The 15,070-nt window shown below is 38.2% G+C and overlaps 1 protein-coding gene across 3 annotated transcripts in view; it reads right to left on the reverse strand.

The window, feature by feature from the left end:
• LOC144975020 (carbonic anhydrase-related protein 10-like) overlaps positions 1-15,070 on the reverse strand; it is a 306,136-nt gene that overhangs the window by 31,548 nt on the left and 259,518 nt on the right. The window lies entirely within an intron of this gene.

Consider the following 15,070-nt stretch of genomic DNA (forward strand, 5'->3'; position numbering starts at 1 on the left):
GTTTAACAATATCAAAGAAAGCATTGTTATATATTAAAATGTCTCTAATTCATTTCACTTCATTGCATATTATATATATATATATATATATATATATATATATATATATATATATTATATATATATATATATATATATATATATATATTTATGATCTACAATATTGTTTCGTGCATTGTTCTCATCGGGAAGTGAAAGTGAAAGTAGATTGTTGTGTTAATCGTGCTTTTCCGGCTTCGCCATTATGGTGGTTTGTAAAAAAGGTGTCTGTTTATATGTCTGGATGAAGATGTTAGTTTTTTTTCTTCTGTTGAGCGTTGCCATGTTCGGTATGTGATGATGAAGAATTTTTCTTCCAAGCAGAGGTTGCAAATCTTAGAAGAGGGGGAGTACGACTGTGCTCTGTAGATGGTTTTCCATGTAATGCTGTGTTGTATGTTTTTTTTTCTTTGAGGTTCCAAATGTGTTCGCTTAGTGTAGTAGAATGTCGTTTGTGTATGTTTTTAAATGAAGATTTATGCAGGTTATATCTGGTTCTGAATGAACACTCAGTGAAGCCTATGTATGTTTCTTGTTTTGGTGTATCTGGGCGTGTAACTGTGGCTTGGTAAACAACGTTTTGAGTCGCCTGGCAAATGCCGTTTAGTGGGCATGCTGTCTGGGTCCTGCAGTTGCATTTTTTTTTCTAGGTTGTTGTAGGGCTGAGCTGGCTGTGATAGTCTCCGTTTGTTGTTGGAGGAATTAATGTTTTGTATGTTTGGCATGCAAGTGTTTCCTATTTTAATGGTGTTTTTGTTCATGATGAGGTGTAGGACATGAACTGGAGGGAAGCATTTTTGTAGTAGATTGAAGAATTTGTTACCGATAGAGGTTGTCACGTTCTTGCTGTAGGGTGTGGGTTAAACCATGTTATGTGTCGTTCTCTTTGAAGTTTTTTCGTTGGGGTGGTTATGGTCTCTTCTTCATATTGTAGTTTATAGCCATAGCCACTTTTTTGTAGTGCGTCTGTGTATGGCGCTGTTGCTTCGTTGAATATGTTGTTGTTAGTAGGGTTGTTAGATAGCCGTTTGTTAATGATTTCTGGGATGTTTTTTTGCCTTTTTTAATATAGATGGTGGGTGGTTGCTATGTCTATGGATGTACAATGGGATATTGTTGGGTTTTGAAAATGGTTGGTAGGTGCCGTTGTTCAGGTTGATAGTTATGTCTGAGAAATTGAATGTCTTTTTGTTGGCTTCGGTGGTGATTTTAAGATTGTTGTCCTGGAAGATTTTACATAATTTTTTCTTTATAATTTCAGTCTGCCTCGGTCTTTTATTGCACAATGCGAGCCCGTCGTCTCTGTATGTTTATATCAAGATGTTGCAGTTGGGAGTGTAGGTATAGTTCGACGAGTTCGCAAGTTTCTGCTCCGTCGTCATGGCGACATCAAAGTTCATGGATTTTTTTTTGTCAATGCTACTCCATTGTTGTATAGCAATGTATTCTTCGAGAGCAGGATGATAATATGGGTTTCTTCTTCGGTCAAACGGTTTCGAGATTGTAGTGCTTTGAGAAGAATGGTTTTAGTGATTGAAGTGTAGAAATTGCACACACACACACACACACACACACACGCACACACACACACACACACACACACACACATATTATATATATATATATATATATATATATATATATATTAATAGAACGACCATTCCATCTAATGTTATTTGATTTTGTACTCTATTACTCTTTACTACTTGTCGCTACCATCACTATTTAATTGTATGCAAGTGCAAGTAATGCAAGACTGTGTGCCTCTGTGGTTGATATCAACATTCCTTTACTCGTGTGTGTTACTATGACCAATAGTACACTGTGTGTTGTGTGTTAAGCCCTTACACAGGTAGTCTCTCGATGTAGTACTAGTACTATTTTTATCTTCGGCTGGGTGTGACTTCTGGCCTGATACTATATTTTTGTGTGCTTTCTTTCACCACTTCACATCGTTATAACTTCATTTTAACAACTATGATCATTTACAAATTTATATCACTAATTCTGGCAAATCATAGCTTTCTAGCCACCTACCTTGAGTCATCTAAATCTACTTTGTTCTTCTGTTCTTTTGTTCTTCTTAATAATTGCTACTTAAAAATTTCATACAGCCATAACGTTAACGCCTTTGATTACTAATTACGCGCTAAACATTTACTCTTTAACTCTGCAATTCCCTATGATTGATTCTGTAGCATAACTCTTTAGTTTAGACTAATTCGTTCCTTCATACACGTCCTATGTTATTTGCATTAATTTGTTTAAATCATGAAGATGCACACAACTTGATCGAGTTTACTCACTTCAGTCTACGCATCACTTTACCTGGACCAGTGACGTAGGTGCTCTCCCTGAGGTCCGCGGTAAATCTATTTTTAACTGCTACAGGTAATATTATGTGATTCTTTTCATTCATCCATTGCTCCATTCATTGCTACACGCCTATTGAATACGATACAAAAGAATGATCTGTTCCATTGTTCCTGAATAAAGACTTCATCATTATACATCCTGGCCTTTGTTGTTTGATCGCCTCCACTACCCTGGAGTGGATGGGCTAGGACTCGGGTAGACTATGGTGTCTCCGGACTTGACTGTGGTGTGTGCTCTTCGCTCATGAAATGAACTCCCTACTTCTACTTCTGACACATGAAGTCATACTACTATCACTAACAGTAGTACTAAACTGTCACTTCATTGTCTCGATCTATCTTCCTCACTTGAGCACCACCGCCGCAGTTACAGTCTGGAACTCTTAAGTCGACCCCGGGACCGAATCCATCCACTCCCACGGCCTCTACACTCTGCCAATACTACTACTACCACTCGCCGGCATCAACTACCCGGTTGTCTGACTCTGTTACATACACACACACACACACACACACACAACACACATATATATATATATATATATATATATATATATATATATATATATATATATATATTCGTGAGAAAGTGATATTCTTCTTATTTTTCTTTCAGCTTATCCCGCATTTTGCAGGGTTGCCATAATGAATGCTACATCTCCATGCATCTCGGTTCATAGAATCCTCTTTCTGACCCAGTTCTTTTCATATCGCCCTTTACCCTTTTTTATCTATCTAGTCTTTGAGCGTCCCTTTTTCTCCCTTTGTATATCCAATACTTTCTTTCCGGCTCTCGTCTCTTAACATGCACGAACAATTTCAATCTATTTTCTCTCATCTTTATTGATACATTCGAGAAATTGATATACATGTATCATATTATAGAGTGCTCGACAGTTAAGGAGCGCGAATTATCGGCATTTATAGGGACGATGGAAAAGCCATATGCAGATAACGACCCCCCCCCCCCCCCCCCCCCCCCCCAAAAAAAAAAAAAAAAAAAAAAGAAATAAAAAGAAAAAGAAAAAGAAATAAAAAATCAACAATCTGCAGTGTATTCAAACAAAACAATCGAAGCTAGAAAATAATGTGACCTTCAACCTAATAGCGGACAACTGATGGGTTTATTGAAATATCTTTTTGATCACAATCTTCTCCTCAAACGCCTTGAAATTACTTATGGCGTGTCGGTGCAGCGCTTGATTGGTTTAGATCATATTTGTTTAATCGTAAACAGATTATTACGGTGGATGAATATAGATCTGAGGAAATCATTCTAGATTGGGGGGTTCCCCATGGTTCAGTACTTGGACCCGTTCTTTTTGTTCTGTACGTTGGCCCTCTGTTTAAAATCATCAGAAGTTTCGGTCTGTCTTACCACCAATACGCTGATGATACGCAATTGTACTGCGTTTCCAATACGAGAAATTTACAAGAAGTATCATCCGATAGAAGAATTGTATCCAAAGTGTTCAGAAATGGATGAATGAGAACAGACTGAAACTGAATGATCATAAGACGGAGGTGCTGTATGTTGGGAACAGGAAGTTGAAAAGTGAAACAGATTTGAAGCTGGGGGATGCCTCCATTCAATTGTTGACAAAGTGAAAAACCTTGGCACATTCTTAGACTCGGGCCTGTCGATGGAGCATCAGGTCAATAATTTGGTTAGATATCTCTTTTTCCAACTAAAAAAAGATTGCTTCCATTAGATGGTTCGTATCTGAGGATGTGACCAAACACCTGGTTGTGTCCCTCGTACTATCGAAATTGGATTATTATATTGCTCTGTTGTTTGGCGTTTCGGAATATAATCTGGGACGTCTTCAGCGTTATGTTCATTTTCATTTGTATTCACCAGTAATGTGTATTGATAGTTATAAAATGTAGATGTCTGATAGTTAATAATTGCCATTCGTTGCTTCAGATTCAAATACTGCACGTAAATCGTTTAAGCTTCAATTAACCGAACACTCCAGTTTAACGAATTCCTTCAAAATGGATATGCGAAAAATTCATAATTTTAATAATGTAAATCTTTTATGAGTTACAATCATCACCTGTTATCGATTTTAATATAGCTGTAATAAACGAAATCATTTCCTATTGTTTTAAAATTCATGAAAAAATATTTTTTTATTAAGACAAATTGATTCAGAGGTTCAAACAAATTTTTGCGGCTATGCATTGGGGGGCAGCTGAGAAAAAGAAGAAAAACACGCGTCATTTATTAAAAATCTGACTATAGTGTCCATTATTGACATCGTATACGGAGATAAGATTAAATTTGTTAAGTTGAGCTGGTGAGCCATACACATAACTGATTATTTGGCTTTGCGTGTTATAAAGCCGCCAAACAACAACAATCCCCCCCCCCCCACACACACACACAAACAAAAAAAAAAAAACAAAAAGAAAAGAAAAGCAAAAAACAAAAAAACAAAACAAAACAAAACAAAAACAAATACAAACAAACAAATACATTTTAAAAAGACAACAGGAAAAAATTAAACAGATAACCAGACGAATCTTCCTTTTTGTCCAGCCTATGTTCACCCAAACTCTCTAGCAGGCGTTGGATGGGATACTTGCCAAATGGATAATACCAAAATAGTTCCTTATAAGAAAAGAGTCACCATTCAGGAAAACAAAATCATCTACCACAACAAAAATCAAACAAAAAAACCACAACCCCCCCCCCCCCCCCAATAACTCCTAAAAAGCAAAAAAGCAAAAAACCAACCCCCCCCCCCCCCCCCCCCCCAAAACAAAAACAAAACAACCCCACAAAAAACCCGAAAGCACACACACACACACATATACACACACAACTGATTATTTGACTCACAAACATAAGCGGAGGAGTTTGTCAAAACATAAGACGAGACGGATGTATTATGTATTTACCTAGAATCGAATCTCGCTCAATGAAAATGAAAACAAAAACGGAATATTACCCAGCTTGAGTGTGAAGTAACAAGAGTCAAGTAGTGAAAGCAACAGTCATCTAAAGCATTCTGAAGCCATGCAGATGCCCTCAGAGCTAGTAATTGCCGTCCGGAGCCTCCGGAGCGGTCCGGATGCCGCGAGGAGCTGTCTTTTGCCACCTGAGGCCATCTAAATCAATCTGAAGCCATAAGGATTACCTCAAGCTGTCCAAAGCTTTCCAGAAGTCAGTCGGAGTCTCTTATAAACGCTTGGAGGCCGTCTGGAGCCGTGGGGAGCCTTCGGACAGCCCCAGAGGCTTCTGGATGGCCCTGGACGGCTCCAGACGGCCTCCGGACATTTCCAATGGCATCCGAAAGGCTTTTAAATACTTTAGATGACATTCAGGCGGCTAGTAACACTTATGATTGCAAAAATCTCAAAGACTTCCGAGAGTATTTTATAGAGAATTAAGAGGTATCTAAGTTAACACTTGAGATTTAGACCCAGTATCAAAATAAAACGGAAATGCCCCTGCGCATGACGGAAGTAATCATATTTTAACAAACGAAAAGAAAACAACGCTCACTTTGATTTAAGTCCTTTCTTTTGATATTCATGGCTCCTTCTAATCAATTTGACGATCATGTTTATCGATTGCCGATAATTTTATTTATCTGTCTGTTTGTGTGTGTGTGTGTGTGTGTGTGTGTGTGTGTGTGTGTGACCGGGAGGAGGACGGTCGCCAGCAGAAAATTATTCAGATAGAATAAGTAATTGGAGGTGAATTTTAATGGCTATGATGCATGGCAGTGATATCTTCGATTCGCCATTTGTGTTTTTCTGAAATTGACTGACCTAAAAAAAACCCGTTGGAATTGCAGTCGCGCGCAATAAAAGGTTATTTTAAATGACCAATCAGCTGTCTTTTCAGAGTCTATTCAAGTCAATAAATTAAGCGAAAATATTCTGCAATCGTTGATTGAATAAATATTTTATACATCGGGTTCGAAGCATTATTCAACGATTACATTTTTACCAAGATAAGGGGTAGAATAAATTGGCTTTTTTACCTATCAGCGATGCCTGACTAATGATTTCATATTATTACGCAACCATGATACCACCGTCAAAAGCTTGACCCGTGAATCAAGACATGATTTGACAGATGTTGACACATGAGCTGTCAAATAGGATTCAATAGTCTGATGTCACGTCGCCCAGCAACGGCGGCCATCGTAGTTCGAAACAAAGAAAATCGGTACTGTTTATTCTTCATGTTTGCTATAACTTTTTCATATGTCTTGTGATCGCAATGTATAAAAGTTAAAACAGGATCAGATTTATAATGTTTTTCTCCTCTGATTCACTTTTATGCTCGTCGGAGAAGTATTTCGTTGTTCCTATTGTTCCTATAGTTTAGATCGAGACGAATCTTTTGAGCCTTAAACTTTGATCGGTCCTGTAGATATTTGCCAGTAATTCTATGCTCGATGATATATATAACATTGGCTGAGCGGAACAACGTTGACCCCAAACCCAATTTTTAAAAAGATTATATTTGTGGATAGTTTCAAGAGAGATTTAAAATGACGTCACCCTCTTTTGTTGCGGATGTGCTAGAAGTGTGTCTTGACTAATTTGTGAGAAATTCCTTGTGAGTAACATACACACACACACACACACACACACACACACACACATATATATATATACTTGAGATCAAAAGAAAGTATACACATTTAAATTCGTCGTTACTTTTTTATCCGTTGACGTAGGCTAAAGATTTTCCACTGAGTTGTTTACCATTAGCCTTTCTGTGTACCGATATTCGATGTTTTTGTTTTTGACCTGATATTCGCTCACCACGTCGCGCACGTGCTAAAATAACCTTTTAGCCCCTTACTGTGGACAGGACGTGTGTAGATTAATTTTTTTGTCATCCGTGTCTTCTTGAACTATTTTCAAGGCAGGAAAACACAATGCAAAATACCACCCATTAATCTACGCGATGCCACGACTTAGTTTAAACAACGTGCACGTGCCATTGGTCATCTTCCAGCTGGACAGTCTGTGACCAATGTTGCAAGAATATTTAATATCACAAGGAGAACTGTATATTCCTTAGTGGATCGATTTGAAATGACACAAACGGTAAGGGACCGAAATCGAACTGGCAGACCTCGAGTAACAACACAAGGTGAGGACCCTTTTATACGCACCCAACATCTACGGGATTGTTTTAGGACGGCGACTGAAACTGCGCTAGAGTTCCCAGGTACACGAATTAGTCGACAGACGGTTCGTCGCAGACTTAGAGAGCATGACATTATTGCAAACGTCCGTTGATGCGACAACTTCTTAGAGCACAGCACCGGTTGGCCCGTTTTCAGTGGGCATGTACTAATCTGCGCTGGACAATTCATGCGTGGTGATTTGTTCTCTTCTGGCTGGGCCGTCTTCAGTGGGCCCGTGCTTATCTGCGCTGGACAATGCATGCGTGGTGATTTGTTCTCTTCTCAGATGAATTACGCTTTGTGATTGGAAGAAATGACGGTAGATTACGTTGTTACCGAAGATTACACGAGTGATTTCACGATTCTTGTGTCGTGGAATCCCCAAACAGAGGATATGGACAAGTGATGGTGTGGGGTGGAATAAGCAGAGACTATAAGACACCTCAAGTCCAAGTAAATGCATCCCAAACCATTGCAAGGTACATCCAACACATTTTACAACCCCGTGTAATTCCAGTTTTTCATGAACATCCTAATTTTTCATTCCATCACGACTATGCACCATCCCACCGAGCTATTGTAACAAGGGATTTTATAGCAGCAAATAAAGTGAACGTTATCAGCCTGTGGCCTGCAATATCCCCCGATCTAAATCCAATAGAACATATGTGGAACATAATCGGCCGCCAAGTCCGTTCATTAGACCCGCAAAGTGAACAACAACTGTTCCACGCCATAAGAACAGCTTGGGATAACATTCCTCAACACCAGCTGGCCAGATTGACCAATTCCATGCGTAGGAGATCTAATGCTGTGATTAGAGCGAACGAAGGACATACTCGTTACTGATTGATAAAGATTCACCTTCACTTCAAATGAAACGAACGCGAGTAATTTTATTAAAATGTCATTGTTTGTCAAAATTATAGTGTATGTTTTGACTTGTTACTTACCTTTTTGAAGATCATGTTTTTAAAAGTCTATTTTGCATACAAGATCAACCATAAACGTTGCAAATTCTAACAAAATGAAAGATAAATGATAGTACTATGATTACATATCGGTTTTAAATAAACCATAACAATATTTTATACCAATTCTGTAGGTAAAACAAGTGTATACTTTCTTTTGATCACTAGTATATATATATATATATTTATATATATATATATATATATATATATATATATATATATATATATATATACTAGTAAAAAGCCCGCAATTTCGCGGGGAAAGAACTATTTTCATTCGATATTGCCAGAATCATTTTCTGGATTAGCTTGATTACGATTAGATGCACATTTTAATCGATGTCCTTGTCGTCGCTGCCATGCTTTATTCGGCATGATTTTAGTTTATCAGTCTATCAATATCAATAAGTCGCAAGTCTTTACCACGCTTTACTTGGGAGTGCTTTGCACTACCTTCAATACTTCACAAATTAAAATGGCGGCCGAGAATCAAAACAATGGTCAAATTAGGAAATTTTAAACTTTCACAAATCTGTCAAGGTTTGTTCTAGAGTTTTTAAAACGCTTTTATATGATGACAAATTGAATAAATAAACGCCTGACAAAAGATCAACGGTGAAAATACAAATTGAATGAATACTGGGGATGTAGGAGCTTTCGGAATGTCTCCCCTTTACTTAACTTATGTGAGGTCAAATGAAAATCTGAAGAGGACGCGATAAATATCAAGTCCCCGAATCTGTCTACTTTTGGTTTGTTCGGGCGAGAAGCTAGACAGAACCAATTGACAGTTTGCCGAAACGTTTAACTAAATATTTCCCAGGGCAATAATTATCACATCGATGGCATAAAAACGACAGTAATATCAGCAGTAATATTAGTTGATGTTTTAATCGGTGAAACTTGTTTAAAATTTCTGTAAATCCGAATACCGTTATATGATCAAGTGAATTATATCACTATGAATGCCACGATTTGCTGAAAAATGCCAATCTGACAGTTCCTAGCAAACACCCCCCCCCCCCCTTGCTCAGGAATTTATCTACTTGATGGACGCCCCCCCCCCCCTTATTTTTTTTCTTCCACGCAACCACATTCCAAAACACACATACACACACAAATATACACCACACACACACACACACACACACACGCACACACACATAAGCATACACGCAATGAGAACACACTACTACTACATAACAACACTGATCACCGCTAAATCCACAACCGGCATCCGAACTTCGATATTGTCTCTGACTCATCGTACTCCCGGATCCACAACTCCACTTCAATGAATAGCACAAGAAATGATTATCATACTGGCTCGGAAGTCGCCCAGGATAAAAAGGTCCACAACCCATCTCAGAGCCAAGCTGGCTCTCACATTAATATTGACCCGACAACAAACCTTCTCTCCCTGAATGTTGAAGGACTCTCTATGGCCAAATGTGAATATCTAGCAAAATTATTATCAACAAATAACATTGATATACGCTTTCTACAAGAAGCGCATGTAGGAAGCAAGAGTAAAAGTAACCAATCAAGAGTTTGTATTCCAAACTATTCGCTTGTTGATATAATATACCATGAACAATATGGAACAATGGTGTTCTCTAAATATCCACACCTAACCACCGTAATACATTCGTCCAAAACTGAAAACAATATTCATCAAACCATTGTGAAATTTGGGGAAACTACTTTGATTAACATCTACAAACCACCTCAAGAAAATTGGTCTTCTCCTGCACTTCCCAAAATATCTCACCCCACTGTAATCACCGGAGATTTTAATAGACACCACTCAGATTGGGGTTACAAAACAAACAACAATGCAGGCGATCAATTAAGCACCTGGGCTTCACAAAACAATGCCCATCTTCTTCTCGACCCCAGGGAAAAGGGTACCTTTTTCTCCGCCAGATGGCAAAAGGACTACTCAACGGACTTAACGTTCGTCTCTAAGGATGATAACGATAACCCCCTCCATTCAAACCGTGAAATCTTACCCCACTTTCCTAAAAGTCAACACAGACCAGTCCTCATCACCATTGGTCTTATCATTCCATTAACTCGCTACCAAAACCCAGGTGGAACTTTCAAAAAGCTAAATGGAACGAATACACTGAGTATATAGAAAAAGTATGTGTAAGAATACCACCAAAACAATCGAGTTTTAAAAGATTCACTAAATTGATACTAACAAGTGCTAAAAAATATATCCCACGTGGTCATCGGTCTACATGTATCCCATGTTGGTCTGACACTAGCCAAGCACTCCTTGAAAAATATGAAGAAACACATGATCCTGACACTGCTGACGCGCTCCTCCAATCACTCAAAGCAGGGAGATGCAACAAATGGAAAGAAAAAATCGAATCACTTGATTTTAAACAGTCCAGTAGACAAGCTTGGAACCTACTTAAAAAACTTGATCCAGACAAACACCCTAAAACTATCCAAGCACCTCCAATCAACGTTGAAACAATTGCCAAACAAATCAATCAGCGAAGTGTACACAAATCAAAACATACTTTTGAAAAAGAAATTAGGCGAAATTACCAACGACAATACAAATCTTGCCTCGAAACAGGCTTCTCAGCCATACCCGTCAACAATCAGGAGATCAAAACTGCCATCAAACAAATGAAAGCTGGGAAAGCGGCTGGAGTAGACGGAATTTTTCCAGACATTATAAGACATATGGGCCCTAAAGCTACTTCTTGGTTAGCATCTTCATTCTCAGATGTAATAAACACCTCGAAATACCCTCAAACCTGGAAAGAAGCAAAAATATTAGCAATCCTGAAGCCTAGTAAGCCCCCCAACGACCCCCTCCAGCTACCGCCCCATATCTTTATTATGCTGCTTCTTTAAACTCCTCGAACGCATAATACTAACGAGAATAATGGCCTATCTCGACCCATTTATCCCCATTGAACAGGCAGGTTTTAGATCTGGACGTGACACCACAGAACAAGCCTTAGCTCTAACAACATTTATAGACGCTGGCTACGAAAAAAAACTAAAAACGGGAACTGTTTTTATTGATCTGTCAGCTGCTTACGACACCGTGTGGCATGGTGGTCTAATTCACAAACTCTCTAAATACATAACCTGCAGAACAACCCTCAAACTATTGAACAAAATGTCAGGAACAAGAACGTACCATGTTTGTTTAGGAAATAGGACCAGTAAGAAAAGAACAATTAAAAAAACGGCGTATCTCAAGGATACTCGCCCCTACGCTGTTCAACATGTACATACATGATATGCCAAAGACTGACTCCCTGAAATTAGGTTACGCAGATGACTTTGCATTGGCTCATCAATCTACAAATATAAAAAAATATCGAATCAACTTTGGCACACTATACCATCCAACTCCAATCTTTCTTTGAAAAATGGTATCTAAAATGAATACTACAAAGACAGTGAGCACGCTTTTCCATCTCGATAATCACAAGGCAAACCAAAAACTCGCCATAAACGTTAAAAATTCCATCCTCCCATACGACCCAAATCCTAAGTACCTTGGAGTGACTTTAGATCGAACACTCTCATACAAACAACATCTAGAAAATACAGCCAATAAACTACGTAAACGAAACGGAATCGTAAGAAAAATTGCTGGAACATCTTGGGGTGCAACTCCGTCAGTTCTAAGGACATCATCACTTGCTATCTCGCACAGTGTCTCAGAGTATTGTGCTCCAGTATGGTCCAGATCCTCTCACACACACAAAATAGACACTCTACTAAACGACACAATGAGAACCGTCTCAGGCACCCTCAAATCAACACCAACCCCATGGCTCCCTGTTATGAGCGCAATCGCCCCACCTCACCTACGTCGAGAATCAGCATGTCAAAAACAATTCAAACGTCTGGATAATACCTCAATTCTGACTCCACTCAAAGAAATAATAGAGTCGGCCCCTAAAACAGCTCGCCTCAAATCAAGGAAACCCTATTACAATACCAGAAAAGACAATTTCGACCTAGAGGAGGCCTGGCGAGAGGAATGGAAACAAAAACCACCAAAGGCTAGTGAAATTATTGAAGAACCAACGAACATACCACTGCCTGGTTTCCATACTCTTACCAGAAAAGAATGGTCAACATGCAACAGAATAAGATCTAGGCATGGTAGAACAGCCTCAGACTTGCATCGATGGGGTTATGCATAATCTCCAAAATGCCCAGCATGCGATGACGCTTGCCAAGACATGGACCACATCATTTTGAAGTGCCCCGCAACAGCATCCCCAGGCGGCTACCAAATGGTTCATGAGGCGGACAGTGCTTTCGCGGATTGGGTGAAGCGAAACAACGTGGAGTTGTAGCCATACGAAACTACTACTACTACCGCTAAATCAACACAACGGAAGTAAGGACAGATAGAGTTGAGGGTGTCGCCATGAGTGTGTTAGTGTCTTCGGTAAATTTTTTATGACATCTGTTTAACTTAACGAACTTTCAAACTGACTTTAAATTATAAAAGGAAATCAAGTTATCTGTTTATCTATCTGTAAAAAAATACATTTCTATTTTTCAAATCTTTCAGTAGAGTTGTGCGCCGTATCAATTTTTTTATTGACTCAAATAAGCACAATGTTCTCCACAATGCGATATTTTTTAAAGAAAGGATATATATATATATATATATATATATATATATATATATATATATATATATATATATATATATATAACTAAAATCTATATCTTTATCTATCTATTTATCTACCTACCTATATATCTATGCATGTTATAACTATGTATATCCATCGAACCCGACAATCATCCGATTATGGGAATGAGTGAGAGTAACGAGAATGTTTCGTCACAATTTTATCCGCCAATCTGACAATTTATGGTGGAGGAAGTGTCATTGTTTGGGGTAGAAATATCCGCACATTGTCGCAGTCCAATGATCATCATTAAAGGTAGCATCACGGCCAGGCGGTACAGTAATGAATGCATTACTCACATGTTTTATCTTTCATGTCACGTTCGAAAGATTTTCCAACAAGACAATGGTCGACCACATGCCGCAAGAATGACATTGGATCTGCTTCATGATAATGAAACCGGTGTTCTGAGATGTCCTTCAAGATATCCAGAACAAAATTTAATCGAGAATGACTGGGATTACATTGACAGGAGTATTAGGAATATGGCACGCCCACCACGAATATGCCAAGAACTTGGAGTTGCATTGCAGCAAAAGGGGTAAGAATTCCCAAGAGAATAATCATGAACCCTATAAGATCAATGAACTGTCGATGTGTATTTTTATTTCAAACTTTCGGGATCACATCACATATTGATCCAACTTGAGCATGAAATTCCACCAGGTCAAACTGAAAAAAAACGTATCTCCCTTGACATAGCTGATATATTTGACGTTTATTCAATGGCAAACAATGTTTATATCAAGGTCCATGCCAAATTTCAAAGAAAATGTTTGGAAAATTAATATATATTTAACATATTGTGTGGTATGACAGAACTTTTGGAACACAGTATATATCTCTCAATGCGTTATGATATTCGTCACAAGAAATGATATTATGTTTTGCTTATCTCACTGATCTCAATGGCACTTTATGGCAATGCAGATACACCAAAGAGTAATCGACAACATTGGGGAGAACGGTTTTTTTTTTGCTTATAGGGAATGAGATTAGCGGAAGAGTATCGTCCCTTGATTGGACGTCACCTTATAGAGAGAACGTCAATTTGGTTTTGAAGTGTCTCAAGCCGATTTCACCGGAAGCGAGGACGAGGGACGCATGGGGACAACCAACATGACGTTCTCTCTCTAATAACTTTTCTGCCGGTGACGTCACAGACTATGGGTAACGTCCAATCAACGGACGCTACTCTTCCGCTATCTCATTCCCTATAGAGTTTGCCAGAATATGTGGCCTCGAGATGCGGCTAACAGTAGCTGATCAAAACCCAATCTATAGAGAGTATGCGGTAAAGACTAAGGTAGTTAATTTCTGACATTTTACATGGTTTAGTCCCTTGATTGGCGACCAATCCTTTCAACACAATGGACACGAAAAAAAAAAAAACGCTACAAAGAAAACATTGAATGTATGACATAAAATCGGAAAATTGGACAAAGACTTATCAAGACTTATCCTCCAATCAGGTACCATCATATCTCTATCTATCTATCTATCTATCTATCTATCTATCTATCTATCTATCTATCTATCTATCTATCTATCTATCAAATCTGTCTATCTGTCTATCCATCTATCTATCTATCTATCTATCTATCTATCTATCTATCTATCTATCTATCTATCATCATTATTATTATTGTTATTATTATTATTATTATTATTATTATTGTTATTATTATTATTATTATTATTATTATTATTATTATTATTATTATTATTAATAATAATAATAATAATATTTATGTGACCATCCGCCTCGAAACGGGGATGGGGGTGGGGGGTGGGGAGAGAGAGAGAGAGAGAGAGAGAGAGAG

This window comes from Berghia stephanieae, chromosome 6 (genome assembly GCF_034508935.2).
Source record: "Berghia stephanieae isolate SIO BIC M18660-M18661 chromosome 6, UCSD_Bste_1.3, whole genome shotgun sequence".
Classification (NCBI taxonomy): domain Eukaryota; kingdom Metazoa; phylum Mollusca; class Gastropoda; order Nudibranchia; family Aeolidiidae; genus Berghia; species Berghia stephanieae.